The sequence below is a fragment of the Pongo pygmaeus genome, chromosome Y (assembly GCF_028885625.2).
Source record: "Pongo pygmaeus isolate AG05252 chromosome Y, NHGRI_mPonPyg2-v2.0_pri, whole genome shotgun sequence".
Lineage (NCBI taxonomy): Eukaryota > Metazoa > Chordata > Mammalia > Primates > Hominidae > Pongo > Pongo pygmaeus.
In genome coordinates this window covers 13,278,987-13,289,741 of record NC_072397.2, presented here as the reverse complement: position 1 = coordinate 13,289,741, position 10,755 = coordinate 13,278,987, and the positions used below count along the sequence as shown (strand labels likewise).

The following is a 10,755-nucleotide window of genomic DNA, read 5'->3' as shown; positions in this document are numbered from 1 at the left end:
AAAGTGGAAGGGCCAGAACTGAGAGTGGGTCTTCCCCATAGTGGGCAGAGGCTGGACGGTCTAGATCCATTTTCTGCTAGACAGAACCTGGATAGACTACATTCATTGGCTCAGATAGGCATGTTCCCCAGCACCGTAGTTGCTTCCCAGCAGCACTGGGAGGGGCTGGAGATGAGATTGGGATTCTCTGTTTCTCAATAAAGTCGCATGCTCTAGAGATTCTAACGCCCCAGTGATTTCCATTAGATATATCAGAAGTGAACTTCTTTCCAGGTGTACCAAGGATTATTATATAAGCTACTTGCCCACTGGGTCTAGGTAGGGCCAGAAACTTCATCCTTAACCACTAAATTGCTTCTGCTAGTCAGCCTGGGGATGGGTGGAGCATACAGAGCTAGGATGGTCAAAAGTATGACCTAGGTTTGGGTGGGGTAACATGCCTCTTCTGTGTTTAATCACCAAGCTACCTCTTTGTCACAGCTTTGGAAGTTTTGCAGAGAAAACCAAGATGGGATTTGGCAGTTGGCCAGTGATTTGAGCCTGGCATACCCATCAACCATGGTTGGTTACTGCAGAATGATGCTGCTGCCTAGTTTCTCTGATGGTGCACTTCTGCTGGCTGGAATGCAAAGCTACAAGTAAGATCACTGTTACGGTTACTGTGAGCCCCAACCATGTACTTTGTTTCTAACTGACACCAGTTGTCTGATAACCCCAATATTTCCCACAGGGTAAGACTAGAGAGAACATCATGTGAAGAATTGCAAAATGGAAAAGAAAAGGCACCTTCAACTCTCTCCTCTGTGAAGAAACTCTGAGTCCAGGGAAATTTTTTGTATGCAACACTGTGCTTGTCTGGGGAGGAGAAAAAACATCAAATTAAAACTGTTTTTTTATCCTATGTGTGTGGTTATTCTCAGATCCACAGTTGAAAAATGTGTCATAGATCCAATCCCAAGTTATAGAATCATTCACTAAGGTGTCCTTATCTAACAATAGTTGAGTTGAGGTTTTTTTTTTTTTTTTTTTTTTTTTGTGGAGAGGGTGGGAATTGGCAGAATCACAGAATGCCTATTCTGGCACATTGACCCTAGAAACAGGCAAGTTAAAAGACTGGTATAGACCAAGCACAGTGGCTCACGCCTGTAACCCCAGCACTTTGGGAGGCCAAGGCAGGCATATCACGTGGTCAGGAGGTTAAGACCGTCCTGGCTAACACGGTGAAATCCCCTCTCTGCTAAACATACCCAAAAAAATAGTCGGGCCTGGTGGCAAGTGCCTGTAGTCCCAGCTACTTGGAAGGTTGAGGCAGGAGTATCTCCTGAACCTGGGAGATGGAAGTCAAAGTGAGCTGAGATCACGCCACTGCACACCAACCGGGGTGACAGAGTGAGACTCGATCTCAAAATATATATATATATACTGGTCCTAATGGAGGAGTTTAAAAGTTTAGAGTACGTCCCTGGAGAAGCTGAAAGCTAGAGCAAGCCAAGGGCTGGATTTAAGGAAGAGCTCACAGGACCATTGAAAACCACCTCTTTGTTCTCTATGGAATGCAGGAAATAGTGAATGCTGATCTCCACTGCTTAGTGATATAGGCAAGTTATCAGCCAGAGATACATGTCTTAGTCGGTTTGTGTTCCTATAAAAGAATATGAGGCTGGAAAATTTATAAAGAAAAGTGCTTTCATTGTCTTCTGGTTCTTCAGGCTGTAAAAGATATGTGGTGCCAGCATCCACATCTGGTGAGAGCCTTCCGAGGCTTCCACTCAGTACAGAAGGTAAAAGGAAAACAGGCATGTCACATGTAGAGAGAGCAAGAGAGAGAAGGGGAGAAGGTTATCAGGCTTTTTTCAATAACCTGTTTGGATGTAAGCTCCACTGTGGGAACCAATACAGTGGAAGACTCAATTCTTAACCCTGGCGAGGGCACCAAGCCATTTATGAGGGATCCAGCCCCATGACACAAACAAATACCTCCCACTATGTGCCATTTACAGTGTGGAGGACCACATTTAAACCTGACACTTGGAGGGACAAATGTCCAAACTATATCAATACGCTAGTTTAAAAATCATGCAGAGTTATTGTAAAATAATCATTTTTTTCTCTTTAGAATCCTGGGACTACAAAAAACTATGCTTCATTAGCTTCCAGAGATTGGCAAGTTAGTTTTCAAACTCTCAGGCCGCAACCTGAGAAGTCAGGGCCATAGTTGGGTAATTTTGGTACTACCAAAATTTGGTAATTTTACCTCTTGGAAGTAAAATTTAGAAGCTCAGTATATTGCTAGAGTGAGTTATGATGAAGACTGAAGAGAAATGCCTATGTGCATGCTCTCAGAGGACCTTTACAGATCCAAAAGTCAGGAGGATTAGAAGCAAGATACCTGGGCAGAAGCTATGAAAGTCAAGATATGGCCGGGTACAGTGGCTCAGGCCTGTAAACCCTGCACTTTGGGAGGCTGAGACAGATGGATCTCCTGAGGTCAGGAGCTCAAGACCAGCCTGACTAACATGGTGAAACCTTGTCTCTACTAAAAAATACAAAAGTTAGCCTGGTGTGGTGGCAGGTACCTGTAATCCCACCTGCTCAGGAGGCTGAGGCAGGGGAATCACTAGAGCCCCGGGAGACAGAGGTTGCAGTGAGCTGAGATCATGCCATTGCTCTCCAGCCTGGGTGACAGAGCAAGACTCTATCTTAAAAGAAAAAAAGAATAAAGAAGTCAAGGCGTTAGACGTACAATCTAAGTTCTTCGAGGTACAAAGTGGGAGCTGAGCTTTCTTGACTGCTTGAGATCAAGTAAGCCAGGAGGAAACAGTTTCAGAAGTGTTTGAATGTATATTTAAATCACTCTTTTATTTTGGAGGTCCTAGGAGAGTGATGAATGCCAATCTGTGTTAGAATCCAGAGACGGGCAAGTTAGGAATCATTTCATTGTGAAGCAGCTGTTAACAGATGGGGCATTACATATGTGGTTTAGTACTTCAGTCCTCTGAGAAAAGCTGTGAAATAACAGTTCCCTACTGATTCTAGGGCACTGGCTCAGACATAAACTCTAGAACAAGATCAGGATTCAGTTTTTCTTACCTCTTTTTAAGTGAATATTTTCATAATCCTATGTGCAAGAGTATCCCAACTTGTTTCTGAGTTTATCTCATAGGGAATTGATGTGGGTATGGCTTATTTGTTGCATTTGTGGATGAAAGAACAAATTATAGCCTCCTATTTTATCACCTTGTTGGAGACACCCTTTTTATTAATTTTTTACTTATTTTAAAAAAAATGTGTACATAACAATTGTAGATACTTTTGGCATACATGCTATATTTTGATACAAGTAATGTGGACTGGTAAGGAAGGGATCAAAGAGGGGTTGGGGTGGGTTAAATTATGGTTGCTTAGAAGGAATAAGATCTAGTATTCCATAGCACAGGATGAGAACACTTAGTGATGATTTATTATATATCTCAAAACAATTAAAAGAGCAAAAGTGGAATGTCGCTCACACCAAGAAATGACATGCCAGACTCAGAGGCTCACAGCTATAATCACAACACTTTGGGAGGTCAAGGAAGGAGGATTAGTTAAGCCTGGAAGTTTGAGACCAGCCTGAACAATATATCCAAAGCATTGTCCCTACCACATACATACAAACACAAAAGCTGGGCACAGTGGTGTGTGTTAGTAATTCCAGCTACTTGAGAGGCTGAAATGGAAGGCTTGTACATTTGAACCCAGGAGTTCAAGGCTGTAGTGAGCTACGATGGTGCCACTGCAGTCCAGGCTGGGCAACAGAGTGAGACCCTGTCTCTAAAAAAGAAAAAAGAAATGATAAGTGCTTGAACTGAAAAATACTCTAATTTATATATTTGTTGATTTATATAATTATTTTTGAGATGGAGTCTCCCTCTGTCACCCAGGCTAACGCGCATGCTGCAATATCGGCTCACTGCAGCCTCAGGTTCCCAAGTTCAAACGATTCTCCTGCCTAAGCCTCTCAATTAACTGTAACATACTACAGGCATGCACCACCACACCCAGCTATTTTTTGTATTTTTGGTAAAGATAGGGTTTCATGGTGTTGGTCAGCCTGGTTTTCAACTCCTGATCTAAAGTGATCTGCAAACCTCGGCCTCCCCAAGTGTTGGCATTAAAGACCTGAGCCATCACACCTGGACAGTAAGATACCCAAGACCAGGGAGTTTTATCTTTTCACTTCATCCTCACAATCCTATGTTACAGGTAAATGAAAACACAAGGTCATAAATAAGTAACTCACTTGAAAATCAAAGTTTGTAACTTTCCCTTTAAAATTATTTACATCGTTACCCTATAAAAAGTGATGATCTTGTCAAAATTTTCTCAAGAAAATACTCCTTCTTGTGGATTAGTCTGTTAATTATAAGAATTATAGACTGTGAAACTTCTGGAACTTCCTGTATTTCTGGAACTTCATGAAAATACATGAATTAACCAGGAAAATTAATTGGTTTAATTATTTAGGTCCAAATCTTTTTATTTTTATCATTCGATGATTTCTTATGCCTTTAAGCCATCCTATCTGAAACTTTATGCTGTTTTTTATGTTTTATACACTTCACTTTCCCAAAAGTATGAGTTTTAAGCGTTTCCATTCATATCAATTAAATCTGATAGGCTGAGAGTGGTGGCTCATGCCTGTAATCTTAGCACTTTGGGAGTCCAAGGACGTGGATCAGGATTTTAAGAACAGCCTGGCAAACATGGTGAAACACTGTCTGTACTAAAAATACACAAAATTAACCAGCTGTGGTTGCACACATATCTAATACCAGTTACTCAGGATGCTGAGGCAGGAGAATAGCTTAGACTTAGAAGGCAGAGGTTGCAGTAAGCCAAGATGGAGCCACTGCACCCCAGCTTGGGCAACAAAGCTACGCTCCATCTAAAAAAAAAAAAAAAATAGATAAAATCCCAACTATTCTAGATTTTTCCTATTTGTAAGAACTTATTACTAAACCATTACTTACAGCAACCATTGTCAAAACTTTCATGAAAAAATTAACATGAGTACCTCCCAAGACAAAACACTTACTTTCCACTATTTAAACTAGGAACATTTAATTTCATTATGCTATGCGCTTGAGAAACTTACCTGGTTCACTTTTGATTTAGGTAAAAAAGAATTTTCATTACCATTATCCCCCTTCAGTCACAGAATGCTTCAAGTAGAATGTTCCAGATGTCTTAAACTTTAGTATCAACCACATCTAATTATTTCCTTTCACCTATACTATTCCTCTAAAAAATAAAATGTTTAATTGTGAGGTAGATAGTTTTGTAGTCTTTCTGAAAACTTCTCAAACATATTAAGCTTGTAAATTTTTAAAGAGAAACAGCCTAATTAGAAAACTTATGCAGCTTGCAAGAAGACATAACATATGCCTAATTTTGTATTTATTTATGTTCAAAGAAACAAAGGAAAATGTTCAACACCACCATTTACTCTCCTACTGAATTTGTTTTTAAGCATGTACAGCTAAGCAATAACATCAGCCATTTTGCATTACACGTAACATTTCATTCTGAAAATTTTAATGTAGATATTACATCTAAACAGATAGTTTTCAAATAGCATTAACAAGTATGAAATTAATTTTTAAAAAATTCCTTTTCCTTTGAATACTTCAAAAAATTCATGGAGGAAGTTAGCATCTACCTCTCTCCACAAAACCAACATGTTTCTTTTAGTAATATTCAGGTAACAATGCAGAAATAACACGTCAATTTTTGATTTGCAAACAAGGTTTGGTATGCAATAACTATTATTTTGAATACTTGCTTTAACATCTGCTTCAGTCTCCTTTTTCAGATCGACTTTCCCCATCATCTCCTGTAGATGCCACATAACTTAAGCTACCATATGCTTCACGAGGAGCAGGGTGAACCCTGTCCAGAGAAGGTGGATTCCTTTGGTCTTGTCTGCCAACATGCTCATGACCACAAGAATAAAAATCACCACAGCTCCTTGAGTAACTCTCCTGACTTCTGCCATATCTATCTCATGTATTGTTATAATCATGGCAGCTGCTTCCACCATAAGACATCCGAGGCCCTCGTGCAGGTGGTGCACCATGAGAGGTCCCTGAAGGGTTGATAAAATAATATGTTGGACTACATTTAAACATTTTTACTGCTACCACTAAAGCATGAATTAGTTAAAGTACTATTTGGAAATATCTGCTTTCCTCTGCCTTTGTTGACAGGATATTAATTAAGCCTGCAATAGTAGGTTTTATTTAAAAGAAGTGTAAGCATAGTATTTTGAAGCTTGCCAAGTTTAATTCTAAAGTAAACGTTGAGTCACAGTTTCTGAACTTGAAGTCCTCACCTTCATATCGTCTCCTACGTTTTATATTGTTAACAATACTCAATATTTAAGCACATTATATTTATCCTTCATAACTTTCCTTAGAATTTCATTAAAATAACAATCTGGTCTATTAAATATAATTCTATAATTTACAAATCCATCCAGGATCCTTACCATACCTGTGAAATGCATCTCTATAAGAACTTCCACTTAGATGTTCAGAATGATCTCTACCATAGGCCTCACCGTAGCCACCACTATCACTAAACTGAAAAAAAAATTTTCTTAATGTCAGAATGAACAATTTAAGAAATCTATTTAATAAATCCAGATGACGTTATAGTACCTATATCCTCTAGAGCAATGTTCATCCTGACTAGAACGACCATAATCACGATATGCATAGTCTCTAAGTGGTGGAGCATAATCCCTGGTTTCTCAGGAACTTGGATGATTTCTGTGTGCATAAGTTTAAACAACGAATTTTAAACTTTCAGCTTCTAGTATCCAAAACGTCACTAAATTACAACTAAAACCCAATTAAAGGGCCAAACATCTAAATAAATTTTAGTCCAAATAAAATAGGCAAATGCCCAAAAATCACATGGAACAGATACTCATAATCAGTGATGCAGAAAATCCATTTCAAATCCAAAATGAGATACTGAGAGGTGACAGTGTGCTGACAGCCCTTGCAGCCCTCGCTCGCTCTCATTGCCTCCTCGGTCTTGGTGCCCACCCTGGCCACGCTTGAGGAGCCCTTAAGTTCGCCGGCGCACTGTGGGAGCCCCTTTCTGGGCTGGCCAAGGCTGGAGCCGGCTCCCTCAGCTTGCAGGGAGGTGTGGAGGGAGAGGCGCGGGCGGGAACCGGGGCTGCGCGAGGTGCTTGGGGGCCAGAGCGAGTTCCGGGTGGGCGTGGGCTCAGCGGACACCGCACTGGAGGGGCAGGATGGCCCGCAAGCCCTAGGCAGTGAGGGGCTTACCATCTGGGCCAGCAGCTGCTGTGCTCAATTTCTGGCGGGGCCTTAGCTGCCTCCCTGCAGGGTAGGGCTTGGGACCTGCAGCCCGCCATGCCTGAGCCCCCACCCCAGCTCTGCTCCCCTCCCCCCGCCACCCTCCCCCTGCCACCCCCGCCCTTCCCCCGCCACCCCCGCCCTTCCCCCGCCACCCCCGCCCTTCCCCCACCACCCCAGCCATCCTCCCGCCCTCACCCCGCCAGAGACCAGGAACCCACCAGAAGGAAGAAACTCCCAACACATCTGAACATCAGAAGGAACAAACTCCAGACACGCCGCCTTTAAGAACTGTGACACTCACCGCGACGGTTCGCCGCTGCGTTCTTGAAGTCAGTGAGACCAAGAACCTACCAATTCCGGACCCAATAGCATGCTTCACACACGCACCAGAATGGCAATAAATTTTAAAAAGCAGGAAATAGCAAGTGTATGAGAGGATGTAGATAAATTGGAGCCCTGATACAATGTTAGTTGGAATGAACAAGTTAAGAATTCTATTTGACAAATGTAGAAAAAGTTATAGTACCTATATACTCTAGAGGAATGTTCATCCCGACTAGAATGACCATAATCACTGTATGCATAGTCTCTAGGTGGTGGAGCATAATCCCTAGTGTCTCGGGATCTTGGATGATTTCTGTGCGCGTAAGTTTAAGCAACAAATTTTAAATTTTCACCTTCTAGTGTCCAAAACATAACTAACTTAAAATTTAAACAAAATTAAAAAGTCAAACATCTAAACAGATATTTCTCCAAAAAAATAGGCAAATGCCTAAAAAGCACATGGAACAGATACTCATAATGAGAGATTCAGAAAATGAGTCTTAAATCCAAAATGAGATACCATTCTTCATACACACACTGGAATGGCAATAAATTTTAAAAATAAGGAAATAACATGTGTTTGAGAGAATGTAGGTAAATTGCAACCCTGATACAATGCTAGTTGGAATGGAAAATGATACAGCTACTATGGAGAAATGTCGTGGTTTCTCAAGAAAACAAACAGAATTATCATAGGACCAAGCAATTCCACTTACATATACACCCAGAATTGAATAAGTGTACTCAAACAAATATTGGTGCATAGACACACTGTGGTGGAAACAACCCAAATAAAATAATGGGTTAATAGCTTGTGGAAGGAGTGAAGTGCTACAATGTAAATGAACCTTCAGAACATCATGCAAAAGGAAGGGAGACAGATATAAAAAGTGGTGTAATGTGTGAGCCCATTAACATTAAACATGCACAACAGGTAAGTTTAGAGGCAGAAAATAGATTGGTGTCTGTTAGCAGCTGAGGGAAGGGAGAAAATGAAAGGGACTACTTAACCGGTAGTTGGAGTTTTAGTTTGGAGTAAAGAAAATGTCTTGGAACTGGATGGAGGTAGTTGCTGCACAACACAGAATGTATTTAATGCCACTTAACTGTTTACCATGTAATATTTAATTTTGTTATGTGAATTTCATCACCACAACAAAAAAATCAACTTTTTTTTCATTCTTCCTTTACCTATCTTTAGTTGCATAACCATCATCTCTTGGTGACATATGGTTATTTCTCCAGGAAAAGATTGGCTGTCTGTTTGGAGGACCTCCATAATTCTGTCTCCCAAGTGATATGGGACCTTTAAAATTAAAATGATGGAACATTGTGTAAAGAATACCAAATCTGAAATACTATTTTGCTTCTCTCAAACAACTTTTTAAAATTAGTTCGTTTATAACTCAGTTCTTTGTTCCCTAAATTACTAGAAAGTCATGAGACTCTGAATATTTCTTATGGCTTTGGATAATCCCTTGGCTCCCACCAAGGCCAGTTCTTCTAACAAAGCTGAAGGCTGACATGAATTCTCAGGTAAAAGTTCATTTTTAATGCTTAATAATAACTTAGCTATTATTTTCCTTTTCATATGAATTACTGATGACTACTAATGACACAGGAAAAACATATAAAACCAACAAACTCTTCACCGATTTTAAAGTTTACATATGTTATTCTTTCTCAGCTGAAGAAGGTAAATTTTCATTTGTTGTTCGGTTCATCTCACACACACAAATACTGCTACCTTTGAACAACTGCATGCTAAGTTTTTACATAAAAGTTCTCCTTTATCTCTAAGTGGCTGGCTGTATCTTAAATGTTGACAAATTAAAATGTACTAGTGGAGATTTTCTAATGATTGCCAGGATTTACTTTTACTGCAATAAGCAGTACTTTTAAAGGTGTTGTTACAACATTGTTGCTATTTCAAAATAGTAAAGGTTCTCCTTTAGTATACTCTTCACCAGCTATTCCTTAGTGCTCAGTCTTTCACCTATAATATGTTCACTGGCTAATTTTCCAATGGAAATGTGTTGGCTTGTGTATCCTGAAGTCAATAAATACCTAATTTCACTGACACTCTACATATGAAATGTAAAATTAAAAATAGCAGTTTTCAATTTCTTCCATATTAGGATGGAGGACTAAGTAAGAATTTTAATTTATTCTGCTTAGACTTCTTTGTTAAGAAATTTTATTTATTGTCTTACTTTCTTCTTTCAGTCTGGAATCTTACAATTCTTCCTTCTCAAAAATACAACTTCTTTTCAATCCTACTGCTCACTTCATGGGGCTTAGTTCTAAATTCTGTCCTCAAATAATTTCAAATCCTACACTAAGGATTTTGTGTTAACGTTTAAACATCCTGATACAATTGTAATTATTGATTTATATCCCCTTATATTTCACAACTCTGCACTTCTGTGATATCTACTTAACTTAAGAATATTGGACTCCTTAATGTCTACTTTTCAAGCCTTAAATTTATTTTTAAATAATATTTAAGCCCAGTGATTCCTTTTCTGCTAAATGCTCTTGTAGTTCTCTTGGGTCTTCATATAAGCAATAAGAATGCCTTGCACATAAGCATTATTGACGTCTCAGAAGCTAGATGGCCAGGTTTAGCAGCTCACACTGTGAGCCAGTGTGGAAGGCTGAGGCAGCTGGACTGCTTGAGCCCTGGGATGTAATGTCAGTTTTTTTTTTAATTTTTATTTTATTTTATTATTATTATACTTTAAGTTTTAGGTACATGTGCACAATGTGCAGGTTAGTTACACACGTATACATGTGGCATGCTGGTGTGCTGCACTCATTAACTCGTCATTTAGCATTAGGTATATCTCCTAACGCTATCCCTCCCCCCTCCCCCCACCCCACAACAGTCCCCAGAGTGTGATGTTCCCCTTCCTGTGTTCATGTGTTCTCATTGTTCAATTCCCACCAGTGAGTGAGAACATGCGATGTTTGGTTTTTTTGTGCTTGTGATAGTTTACTGAAAATGATGATTTCCAATTTCATCTATGTCCCTACAAAGGACATGAACTCATCGTTTTTT

At 39.7% G+C, this 10,755-nt stretch overlaps 1 pseudogene; it reads right to left on the bottom strand.

The window, feature by feature from the left end:
- Window positions 1-552: 552 nt before the first annotated feature.
- The window catches only part of LOC129025832 (RNA-binding motif protein, Y chromosome, family 1 member B-like), a 28,444-nt pseudogene continuing 18,241 nt past the window's right edge, over window positions 553-10,755 (bottom strand).